The following is a 10,544-nucleotide window of genomic DNA, read 5'->3' on the forward strand; positions in this document are numbered from 1 at the left end:
CTGTGAGAAGAGGTTGCATCCTCCAGACCCCAGAATATTAGATACACTGACAGCTTGCATTGTGCACCTGGAAAAACTTCAGGCACTCAATATCAGCTCATGAAAGCAGCCACAAGGGCTGTACCCTGCAGAGCCACAGGGGTGGAGCTGCCCAAGACCTTGGGAGCCCACGTTGCATCAGCATGCCTTAGATGTGAGACATGGAGTCAAAGGAAATTATTTCAGAGCTTTAAGATTTAATGATGGCCTTGTAGGGTTTCACACTTGTGTGGGGCCTGTAACCCCTTTGCTTTGGCCAATTTATCCCATTTGGAATGGAAGCATTTACCCAATGCCTGTACCCCCATTGTATCTTGTAAGTAACTAACTTGCTTTTGATTTTACAGGCCCGTAGACAGAAAGGACTTGTCTTGTCTCAGATGAGACTTTGGACCTGTACTTTTAGGTTAGTGCTGGAATGAATTTAGACTTTGAGGGACTATTGTGAAGGCATGATTGTGTTTTGAAATATGCAAAGGACATGAGATTTGGGAGGAGTCAGGAGTGGAATGATATGGTTCGACTCTGTGTCCCCACCCAAATATCATCTGAAATTGTAATCCCCACAAATTGAGAGAGGGACCTAGTAGGAGGTGACTGGACCATGGGGGAAGTTTCCCCCATGCTGTTCTCATGGGAGTAGTGAGTTCTCACGAAATCTGATGGTTTAAAAGTGTTTGACTGTCCCACCCTTGCTCTTGCACTCTCCTGCTGCCATGTAAGACATGCCTTGCTTCCCCTTCACCTTTTACCATGTGAGTAAGTTTCCTGAGGCCTCCCTCAGCACACAGAACTGTGAGTCAATTAAACCTCTTTTCTGTATAAGTTACTCAGTCTCAAGTAGTTCTTTACAGCAGTGTGAGAACAGACTAATACACATATTTATCATATATAAGTATATATATATATAATAGGCGGAATTATATCTCCCCAAAATTGATGTTTTGAAGCCCTAAACCTTGGTATGCTAGAATGTGACTGTATTTGGAGAAAGGTCTCTTAAAGAGGAAATTAAGTTAAAATAAGGTCGTAAAGATAGGCACTAATCCAATGTGATTGGTCTTATAGGAGGAGATTAAAATACATATAAGCACAGAAGAGGAGCAAGTAGAAGATAAAGGAATAAGATGGCCACCTACAAGTCAAGGAGAGAGTCCTCAAAAAAAAAAAAAAAAAACCCTGAGGGTACCTTGATCTTGAGCTTCTAGCCTCCAGAAATGTGAGAAAAATTAATTTATGTTAAGTCACCCAGTCTGTGGTACTTCATTATGGCTGCCCTAGCAAAACTAGTACAATACATATTTATATTTTTCTGTAACCCCTAAACCAAGTATTATCTTGTGGTTTATGTTACCATCTGGTCTGAGTCTGTCAATACCTAAGACTGAGTAATTTATAAAGAACAGAAATTTATTTCTCACATTTCTGGAGGCTGGGAGGTCTAAGATCAAGGCACAAGCATCTGGTGTTGGGTGAGGGCCTTCTTGCTCTATCTTCCCATGGTGGAAGGTGGAAGAGCAAAAACAGACAAACTGTGTCCAAATATGGCAGAAGAGCAGAAGTGTGAACACACTCCCAGAAGCCCATTTTTAGCAGCATTAATACATTCATGAGAATGAAGCACTCATGACCTAAACATCTCTCATTAGGCCCCACCTTCCAATACTATTGCATTGGGATTAAGTTTTCAACACATCAATTTTGGAAGGAACCTTCTGATTATAGCACTATCTTTATCCAAACTAACCAAATTTTGTTTTCCAAATTAAAAATAAAAAGAACTCAGAAAGCCAAAATAATAATTTTTCATAAGCCCAAATCTACCATATTCATAACTTTTGAGTTTTACTGACCATTTAAAGAAAATTGCATATATTTTTACTCTACAACCATAGTATAATACATAAAAATAGTGAAAAGGGTAGACATAACAATGATTTGTGACCAATGTTTTGCCTCTTTTTTCCTTAGAAATTGTCCAAGTACCCAAAGATTAAATTATTACCTCAATAAAAGATTAGCTTCAGGCTTTAAAGTTAAATAAAGTTCTAGAAATTAAAATTAAACAAGCAAATTAAGTATATATAATTGGTTATATTGTAAGAATTCATAGGCTTAAACATTTTAGAAGTTATTCATTGTTACGAGTTCTTTTAGTTAAATACAATTGTATAGTTTTGCAATCTTAAGACAATTTATAGAAACACTAATGACTCAACCCATAGAACTAATGTAAAAATTTTTGAAAGTTTAACATAGATTAAACTCAAAGCATGTACTAACTAAAATACTGCACTAACATTTTTACATAGTGGCAAAATTAGGGAGAAAACAAAAAGTATTTAAAGCTAAAATTAAAATATCTTAATCTTAAGAGTTATCTCTTGTTCTGGAATATCACATGAACTTTAAGAAAATATTATTTATAAACCTTTATATTCTTTTCCAAATTTTAAAGACTCTTTAAATCTTGACAAAATCCCTAACTTTCTAACTTTTGCTAAGAACCAAAGCCATTTCTCAAACTCACATTATACTTTTTAAAATCTGAATTTGTTTCTGCATTTATTTTGTGTGTAACATCTGTGTTTTTCATATACTGTCAGTTCAGTAGTTTAATAAAATATGGTGAATTTAGATTTCTTTGGGAGATATTCCAGGGTATCTCATTTGAAAATTGCCCAAGATGATGCAATTCAGTACATGTACACCAGAATTTTAAATTTTTAAATAATTTTTCTATTTAAATTTTATGGCATTTAATATTAATAGTTTTGAGGAGATTCAGTGCTTTTTTCTAAGCTTAAACAATGAAGTCAATTATTAGATCATTTAGTAATTTACTAGATATAAGTCATTCCAAGTTTAGTTAACTTAGTGATCCAAAGATGGCATCAGAAGCCAAGCGTCTTCCATGTTTCCAATTAGACCATATTCAGCATATTGGCTTTTTCCTGATTGTCTCCTTGCGCCACTTTACTGCTGTAATTGTGTGTGTGTGTGTGTGTCTGTCTGTGTGTGTGTGTGTGTTGTTTTTAATTATAAGATCAATTTTTATTTCTTCCAAAAATAAAAGAGGCAGTCAAAACAATTTAAGACATGTTTTAAAGGATATTATTGAGTGAGCTTCAAGGGGAGCTTGACTCTGCAAAGACTGTGAGTCCAAAGGAAGAAGGATGTCTGTCTTGTTCCTTGGCTGGCTGGCTGCTCCGAGGACAAAGGCGCCAGCAGAGGCCCCGGAGACCCCAGACTGGTGCCCTAAATAGCCGAGTCCTGCCGATTCCAATTCCAATCTCGCACAGGATCAGACTGTGCTGAGGGAGGGCTGTGGTGGGGCCGCGCATCCAGAAAGTGGAGATTGAGCCCCGTGGCGCATTCCGATGGAACTCGGTGACAAATGAACTTGAAATTTCAAATGGACATTATGGCTTTAGTGTTGCTTGCAAGGACCAGAAGATCTAACTGGCTGCAGGAGTGCCACCCTTTGTCTCTGGAGTCTTTCTGGCGAGAGATTCACCACGTGCAGTGTGCACAGCCTCCTCTTGGCTGGCCGACCTGTTATTATAGGGTTTCCCTATGCAGGCCAGGTCCGCCCGGAGATCAGTCATGCACCCCGACATCGAGGTTTGCCCAAGTCATTGACTATATTGTAGTAACATTAGCTGGATATTTACAGGACAGCAGGCTCTCCCTTTCCACGGATTTTTAGGGAGAGGGCTGGAGGGGAGGGCTGTGGCTCTTTGCTTGTTTTTAAATTTTTAAAATGATACTATAAACTGGGAGTCAGGAGAATTTTAAACCAACTCCTACATAGAGCAGTCCAAATAAGTGAGAGGAAAAGCCACCAGAAACACCTGGGTCTTCTCCTCTCCCATGCGGAGGAGGCAGGGCCTAGGTCTGGGGAAGTCAATAAATGAAAAAGAAACTGAGTGCAAGAAGTGGGAGTTGCAAGGGCAGAAGGAAGAAGGGGAACAACATATTTTTTTTCTTTTTTTTTCTTTTTTAACCTTAAGAGCTAAGTGTAGCTTGAAGATTTTCGATAACTTTGGACAAGAAAAGGAAAATCGTTCTTTTGAAGTAGGTTGAAGCAGTGATTTTTTTAAAACAAAAAGCAGAATGAAAACACCTTAAATGTTTCATCTTTTCTTTACAAGTTACCTAGATCACTTTTGATTGAGAAAACTGTGGAAAGCTAGTAACTGCCACAAGGAAACCCAGGGGATGGCATGTGTCAATTTTCCACAGAGCCTTGCTTTCTGGGTGTCTGAATGCACTGCTCCCAGGGGCAAGGGCTCTGCTCACATTTGCTGGAATCAATCGCAGCAGATTTTAGTCTGCAAGTCGCTTTTGACTGTATTGCTTTGTAAACTCTCCAGCATTCTTACAGAATTTTTTATGATCCTTAGAGTATTCTTCAGGTAAGTCAGGCCAAAGGGGATGCTTGGGCTGAGGATAGATCATCAGTGCTATGAAAGACTGACTGGATTACTTAGTTGGTTTTGGTTGCCAGCTTCTAGTTTTCAGCACTAATTACTGGCAAACAGGCCTTCCCCTTTTCATCAATGTTCAGGTGATAGGTCTTTGTTTTAAATGTGATCTTTGGTGGTTTGAATGAGTACTCTGTGGGAAAGTTGGTTTTGATCCTGAAGGCCCTGTATTAGCCCATTTTTGCATTGCTATAAAGAAATACCTGAGACTGGGTAAATTATAAAGAAAAGAGGGTTAACTGGCTCATGATTCTACAGGCTCTACAGAAGCATAGCTGCATTTGCTTCTGGGAGGTCTCAGGAAGCTTCTGATTATGGCAAAAGGCAAAGGGGAGCAAGCACATCACATGGTGAGAACTGGAAGGGTGAGGGGAAGCACCACACACTTCTAAACGATCAGATCTCAGAACACTCTTCCAAGAACTCACTCACTATCTGGAGGACAGCACCAAAGGGATGGTGCTAAACCATTCATGAGGATTCTGCCTCCATATTCCAGTCACCACCTGCCAGGCCCTACCTACAATATTAGGGATTACATTTTAACATGAGATTTGAGTGGGGACAAATATCCAAACTATATCAAGCCCCCTTATCATGTGGAGGCTTGTCCATCACCCTTCTGCTGACAACCCTCTTGGACATCAACTGCTACAGTTCGACACCTCACATCCACATGCAACAAAACCCAGTTAGAAAGGGCTGTTTATCACTTCCTATGTTTGTATTTTTTTAAACTTTTTCTTTCTTTCTTTATTTTGAGACGGAGTCTTGCTCTGTCACCCAGGCTGGAGTGCAGTGGCTCAATCTCGGCTCAGTGCAACCTCCACCTCCCAGATTAAAGCAGTTCTCCTGCCTCAACTTCCCAAGTAGCTGGCATTACAGGCGTGCACCACCACACCAGCTAATTGTTTTGTATTTTTAGTAGAGATGGGGTTTCACCATGTTGGCAAGGTTGGTTTGGAACTTCTGACCTCAAGTGATCTGCCCACCTTGACCTCCCGAAGTGCTGGGAGCACCGTGCCTGGCCTAAACTTTTTTATTTTGAAATAACTGTAGATACAGGAAGTTGCAAAAAATTGTACAAAGAGGACTGGTGCCAGTGTAGTACTCCCTTAGTTTTCCTCAATAGTTACATCTTATATAATTGCAGTACAATATTAAAACCAAGAAACTGACACTCAATACAATGTGTATGCATACTTTTATGTTATTTTATCAGTTGCATAGATGTGTAAATGAATAACTTGGCTTTTTTTTTTTTTCACTCAGCATGATACCCTTGAGATCTGTCCAAGACATCCAAGTTGAGTCTTTTTTATTGCTGAGTAGTATTCAATGGTATATATGGATCACAGTTTGTTTAACCATTCACTTGTTGAAAGACATTTTGGTTGTTTTCAGTTTCTGGCCATTTCTTACAAAGCTGCTTTCAACAATCATGTACAGGTTTCTATGCGGACGTATTTCCCTACCTCCCACTCTACCCCCAGAATAAATTCTCAGGAGTCCAAGTGCTCGATTGTGTAGCGGTAAGTATGTGTTTAGTATTTTTAAGAAACTGCCAAACTATTTTCCAGATTTTACAGTCCTACAAGCATTTGGTATTGTCACTATTTTGGTTCTTCCAAAAGGTATGTAGTGATATCCCATTTTGGATTACATGGATGCAGAGGAACTGGATCTGTCACACATTGCTGGTAGGACTGTGAAATCTGGAAATACAAATGTAATCCAAATGAGATATCACTACATTCCTTTTGGAAGAACTAAAATAGTGACAATACCAAATGGTATTTTGGATTACATTCGTATTTTAACAGCTAGTGATGGTGAACATTTTTTTCATGTGCTTATTTGTCATCTTTATATCCTCTTCAGTGACATGTTTCTTCATGTCTTTGACCATTTTCTAATTTTATTGGTTATTTTGGGGGTTTTTGTTTGTTAGTTTTACTGCTGAGTTTTGAGAGGTTCTTATATATTCTAATAGAAGTCTTTGTCAGATATGTAGTTTACAATTCTTTTCTCTCATTCCATAGCTTGTCTTTTAATTTTTTTATAAGGGTCTTTCTCAGAACAAATGTTTTTAATTTTGATGAAGTCCAACTTATTGATTTTTCTTTTTATGGGTGGTGCTTTTGGTATCATGTCTAAGGACATGTGACTGAGCCCTAGGTTCCAGAGTTTTCTCCTATGTTACCTTTTAAAAATATTATGGTTTTGAATTATCTGTTTTGAGTTGGTTTTAGGCAAAGTGTGCGATGTGGATCAAGGTTTATTATTTTTGTCTATGGATATTTAATTGCTTTACTACCATTTGTTGAAAAGAATACCCTTTCTCCTTTGAATTTCTTTTACACCTTTGTCAAAAATCAGATGTTTGCATTTGTGTGGATCTATTTCTGGGTCTTAAGTGCTCTTAAGTAAATTACTAGAGTTGGTCATATTAATTTTTTCACTGGTTTTGCTATCCTGGTATCAGTTTTTAATGTCTGTATTTCATTCAGACAACCCTTAGAGATTAGTAAAATTACAAAATATAAAATTATTTTTTGATGCAACCTGTTTTACATCAATAAAAAGCACATATGAGCATTTGAACTTATGTTAAATGTTTATTCAAACATTTTTTCTCTGATCACTCTCCCGTCCTCTTCATCCAAAAACATAAAATACAGATTATATCCTACAACATTAGATTATGCTTACAACATAAAAGTTCTGTTCTCTAATTAGATGAAATATTCAAAACAGTGATTGGGAAAGCTCCCCTATTCTACTGGAATGATATGATATCATTTGGAACATCATGTAATTAAATACTAGAAATGAGCTATTGTTGAAATGAGAACACTGTCTAAATGAATAATCTTTACTTACACAATTCTTTGCAACGTTCAAATATTGGCCAGAAAATTTTGGTCTTGCAAAAAAGATCTGAAACGTAATTTTTTTTCCTATTTAATCCTCTATACAGAAAGAACCTACGAAGAAAGAGAAATTGTTTCACTGATGTTCAACATAGGGCAACTTTAACTGAATTACTCTAGGGAAACAACAGCAATTTCCATTAAAATCATCAAGTTTTATCTCCATTCTCCAGCAATTTATAAAGTATACTATCTAAGTCTCTACAGAGAACAAGGCAGATAGAAGCCAGATGACTAAGCACTGGCCTTCTGTTTTTCAAACAGGTTCCCTGAACCTATTGTGTAACTAACTGATGCTTAAGCTTAGGACTGGCCTTTTTCAGCTTTTTTCATTTCACTCTCTTTAAAAAGAGTTCAAATTAAACACACGCCCATGAAACTCAGCAAATGGAAAGAAAGCATTTGACTCTCTTTCAGTTTTCGTCAGTACAAAGCTACATTAGTAACATATAAAACATAAGTGATTTTACATGAATCCCTCATCTTATATGTCAAGATTAGAAAAATAAATCGAGCAGTTTTTCCAATTATTGCCATATTCACTCTTCCCAAATCACCTTGAATTCCTGCAAGCTCCAAGCTAACTCCTGTAAGCTACTTTTTATATTATAAATGCATAAAATAAAAATTAAAGTGTTTATTTCATTGAGAGCTCATTTTCTTCAGTATTGTATGGCTAAAGAAGCCCTTAGCATCTTCTCTTAAACAGATATTACTACTGTTTCATAAAATTCTAAAGCTCAAAGGGATCTCAGGTTTCTTATCACAATTATGACCTTATTTGCTGTGTGAGGCATTGTCCTACACCTCTTAGATATACTTGACAGATGAAGAAACAGAATGCCCAGGGTCACACAGTTAAATAGCAAAGCCAGTTTAGTTCAGGCAGCCCATATCAAAAGATAATATCCTCAAACCATGCACCATAGAGATTCTCATGGAAACTTCTTATTTTAAAGATATGAACCAATCCCTAATAGGCATTTTGAACTTTTAATTTTTTTGCAGCAGAGTTTGCTAGTATCATTGTCAAATGTTCTATATGTTTTTACTTAAGTTTACCATGCTAGAAACTATTTAACATAATTTTGATGGTTTTTAAATAAATAATTATAAAGTGTTAACGTTCAAAATCTTTATATTATAAGGCTTAAATATCACTTAAGGTTAGAATAACAATCTACAAGTAACTGTAAATCAGAAATCGGCAATGACTTGAAATCATTCCAGTGTTTTAAGTAAAGTATGAATTGTATACACACCCATACATCTTTGCCATCATTATATCTAACCCTGAACGTATACTATGTATGTGTATATATATGTGGGTGTGTATACATATGTACATATACATATATATATATACATACACACATATACACTTACGTACACAGAGTGGTAGTATCAATGATAGTATATTTTCTAATATATTGATAGATGTACAAAATACAATACCCCTTTTATTACTTTTGATATTTAACAAATTATTTTACCTCACTATATACTCAGATGTATTAAATAAATAAAATAGATTTGAACAGTTCCCTTTCCCGTTCTAGACAAAGTTACCTGATTGACTGGAAGTGATTGGTAGGTGTGGAAAATCCGATCAGTATTTTTTCTAAGAATTGCTAGTTCTGTAAATATAGCAATTAATCTTAAATACTGTGTGATTAACTATAATCACAGTGAACTATAAACTCTAGATTTAAAATTGTCTCCAAGCCCAAGGATTAGCTGTAACACATTGCAAGATTTTCACCAGGTAGAGTGTACTTGGCTATACCTGAAAGTATTTATAATTTCTCATATGGCTGCTTAACAATGAAGTCTACTTTTTGTGTCAAGGCTACTCATTAATAATGATGTTTTACAGGTATGATGAATTTTAAAGATAACATTTCACATTATATAAATGAATAAGCTAAGATTTCCAGATAATAAATCATTCATTCTATATGCACAGTGAATTAATTGCAAAGGAAAGATTGCATGGCTGGGAAAGTGCTTATTCCACTAAGTACTTCTTCATCCACAAAGAAATATAAGAGTGTATATTTCCCTGGAACCTTAGCAGAATAGTCAGGGAGGATTTTCTGTCCTTGGCCATAGGCATGAACTGAGTATGTTGGAAAAATGAATAGCAGATATTTATTACAGGCAAATCAAAGATAGGGTTTGTTTTAAATAACTGTAATCATAACAAAAATTAACAGTTTACTATGTACCAGTTGATGTTTTAAGCACCTTACAGTTAATATTGGTAATTTTAAATGAAGTAACTAAGTTGCAATGAGCTTAAATAACTTGCTCAAAATTATCCAGCTTTACAGGCCTGGCTCCAGAATTCATGCATCTAAGCCCCGCATTCCAGTACCTTTTTAAGAAGGTTACAACCTTCTTCAGCACAGTGCTGTGTATTTTTAACTCCTCAGAAGCTGGTTTATAGCCTAGCAGGTGATAGGCACATGGAAGAACTTAATTTTGTTTCCACTGAAAAACAATGACGGGGAAACATAAAGGCTAAGACAGTGGCCTGATACATTTTCAAGTCCTCAAGGGAGCTACATCTTTGGCCTCAGAGTGGCATATACTCTTCCAGCCTTGTGATCCTCAAGGATTATTTTTGACCCACTGCCTTGTCTAAATTAAAGCAGGTCAAGCCATACCTTTGACTCTTTTCTCCTAGACCCAGACCCAGGCTTGGGTTCTACTACTCTTAAAGTAATAAAAAAACTGAATATTTCTTGTCAAATGAAACCAAATTTTCCTAAATTGCCCATTCTGTACTTGCTTTCCTTTTGACCTTATCCTGGCTCCTTCAGGCCTCCTCAGACCTCCTGAATGGAAGGAAAGTCCAGCTTAATTTAGCAAACATGAAAAGGGGAAGAAAAGGAAGAAAAGTTCAATCCAAAGTGGGTAACACTACAAAACAAAAAGTCTTTCAGACACAAAAAACACCAAAAAGGCGTTGCTTTTGGAAGAGACAACTTTTTTTTTTTTTTTTTTTTTTTTTTTTTGAGACATTGAGACAGAGTCTGGCTCTTTCGCCCAGGCTGGAGTGCAATGGCACGATCTCCGCTCA

General features: G+C 36.6%; 1 pseudogene; it reads right to left on the bottom strand.

Annotated features, from left to right (window-relative positions):
• Window positions 1–4,368: 4,368 nt before the first annotated feature.
• LOC100613926 (ubiquitin-conjugating enzyme E2 L3-like) lies at window positions 4,369–5,377 on the bottom strand (annotated as a pseudogene).
• Window positions 5,378–10,544: the final 5,167 nt, after the last annotated feature.

The sequence above is a fragment of the Pan troglodytes genome, chromosome 3, assembly GCF_028858775.2.
Source record: "Pan troglodytes isolate AG18354 chromosome 3, NHGRI_mPanTro3-v2.0_pri, whole genome shotgun sequence".
In the NCBI taxonomy this organism is placed as follows: Eukaryota; Metazoa; Chordata; class Mammalia; order Primates; family Hominidae; genus Pan; species Pan troglodytes.